General features: G+C 52.7%; 1 protein-coding gene across 1 annotated transcript in view; it reads left to right on the plus strand.

Annotated features, from left to right (window-relative positions):
- Positions 1–227: 227 nt before the first annotated feature.
- SLC6A15 (solute carrier family 6 member 15) overlaps positions 228–2,546 on the plus strand; it is a 53,770-nt gene continuing 51,451 nt past the window's right edge. The window contains exon 1 of the mRNA XM_004700422.3: positions 228–500. The gene's annotated coding sequence lies outside the window, so the exon portion shown is untranslated. The remainder of the gene's footprint in view (positions 501–2,546) is intronic.

Raw genomic sequence — 2,546 nt, forward strand, 5'->3', positions numbered from 1 at the left:
TCCGATGGGAGGATGCTACTGGGCAGCTGCAGCAGCCTCTGCGTCAAGGGGCTGCGGGGCTGGGACTGGCTTCTCCTTGCGCTCCCCGCCTCATCCCTCCATCACCGCGCCCATTCCACCCCACCCCACCCCGCCCGCCCCACCCCCAGCTAATCGGAGGCCGCCGCACCGACACACAGGGCACGTGGGTGCCTCCGTCACCCCCTCACTCTCACCCTCACTCACACACTCACCCGCGCCCGCGCAGCAGCCTTGCGCCCGGATCCCGTGCTCCCCTGCTGACAGACACACAGGCGCCCACGAGTCTTTCCTCGTTAGCCCCCGGGGCAAAGACCCCTTCACCGCACCCCCAACGCTCACCCTGGGCTAGCAGCTGCTCCTGGGCGAATCCCTCCTGGGCGGCCCTTCTTGCAGCCCCCAACACCTGGACCAGCAGCTTTCTCGGCCGCTACAGCCGGGTCTTGGAAGCCGCCAGGCGCGCAGACCGGACCCAGGAAAAGGTAAGGAAAGACCCGCTCCCAAGGGGACCATGCGGCTGGGGGTGGGTGGGTCTCCTCTGGGAGACCAGGGGCTAGGGAATTGAGCAGACTTGCTTTCCAGAGCCCGGGAAGGGCTCAGATTATGTCCTGGGAGACTGCAGGGAGGGAGCTCAAAGCCGGTGGGAGGCGAGACGGGGTTTGCCTAGCGCCCCTCCGACGGGTCCCGCACCTGTCCACGAGCCAGGGCAGCAGCAGCGCCTCTGGGGAGGCACACGAGGGGAAACGTGCCGCCATGCCTTCCGGGGCTGGAATTTCCCACGGCATCCTCGGTAGACCTCCTCAATTCCCTGTCACGCCAGGGTTGGAGGAAGGGTGGGGTCCGACTTGGGAAAGTCCAACTGTGAAGCTGGGAGGGTCGGTGCGGAGGGATGCGCTTCCAGGGGCCCTCGGAGACGGGCACCGCGGCCTGGGGCGGGAGCACAGCGGTGCTTGTCGGTGCTGTTCCGACCGCAGAAGGCATCTGTCCCATCGCTCCAGGTGCGGTTTGCTGGCGGCACCCCGCGATTTCGGGTCTTGCTGCAGCACAGACGAGGCACGTGGTTACTGAAGAAACACAGCTCGCATGTTTTTGGGTTTTGTTTTGTTTTTGCGCACCGTGGATTTCGAGAGCGAGGCAGGGGTGCTGATGGTGTTGGGGACTTTAAGGAGAGGATAGCGAAGACTGGGGAGCTGGACCGTGTGTGCGTTTCTTTTCCAGGGCCGGTGAGGTCCAGCCCTGCCCAGGACGTTGGTCTGGGCTTGGGGAGCGCTTGCATGTCTGAGTGAGCACCAGGCCAGTGAAGCCCAGCGGATCCCATGGCGGCCGGAGAGATCTCCCGGGCAAGCGAGACCCACCGGGCTCAGTAGCTGCAGGGGCAGGGTTTTTTGTGTTGCCCCTCCCCCCACCCACTCCCCCCACCCTGGCATTCTTATTTTAAGAAAGCGAAGCGCTGGGCCGGCGCTCTCTAGTCTAGCCCTCCTTTTCCATCCTTCCACGCTGGGAATGGCTGGTGGAGTAAGACAGGGCGGGGCTGAGCGGGCGCGGTGACGTCCGCAGTGTTTGGGTGCTTATGCAAATGAGACTGCCACCAGCGCGGGTGGGGTGGGATTCTTCCCTGTCTGGGTCTTAAAGGTAGACCCTGCTTTAGGAAGCACCATTTGCGAGATTTACCGAAGTGACCAGTGCGCTTTAGCCTCTGCAGTGGACCGCCTCAGTACCATTGTTCACAGCTAGTATATAACTTTCAGTGCCTGGGTATTCCAGGACAGTAGTTAATTGACCATTTACCTCTAAGTGAATCATTCAATATATTCGTATATTTCTATTTTCTTTCTCATAATTTTTCAGGAAGACGAGAATTGACACTAATTTGAAAGTAACTCATAATTCAAGAATTACTTAGTATTTCCAACGTGTAACAAATGATGTAGTTTTTTAATGAAACGTATGCATGGTTCTAGAAAATAAAAATTCTATCAGCCAGATAATCAGGTAATTAAGAAATCGTAGGAAAATTTAAAATACCATAACTTAGATATTTTACATGCCGATAATCAATCAACCGAGATGTTTGCATGAGTTATTGAAACATTTAAAGTAAGTCAAAAATTAAATAAAATAAGTCAGCATAATTATTTAAAGCCAAATTCCATATCTATTATTGCTAGTTTATCAACTGGCTACAGTTCATATTGAGAGTGTCTGTGCTAAGAGACAGCTGCCTGTCCTGTGCTAAAAGAAAGCATATTGATGAATAGGTATAAAGTTTGTATTTTTGAAAACTTTGTGGTCATCATTTAGATAATTAAAAGAAATCACTGACTTAGAATGGTAGATTAGAAAATCCAGTATTATCAAATGTTCCAAAAAATTTGACTTAACTTTTTATTTTTGAACATTTCTTTTAGAGAGTATGTTTTTATTATTATACTATACATCTTGGAGATATTGATATATTTCTATTCAACTATTTTTGAGCAGATAGCATTATTAACATTATTCACAGGCCAAGTCTAATGCATGAAAAA

The sequence above is a fragment of the Echinops telfairi genome, unplaced genomic scaffold, assembly GCF_000313985.2.
Source record: "Echinops telfairi isolate 266 unplaced genomic scaffold, ASM31398v2 ScPeMD7_2;HRSCAF=8, whole genome shotgun sequence".
Lineage (NCBI taxonomy): Eukaryota > Metazoa > Chordata > Mammalia > Afrosoricida > Tenrecidae > Echinops > Echinops telfairi.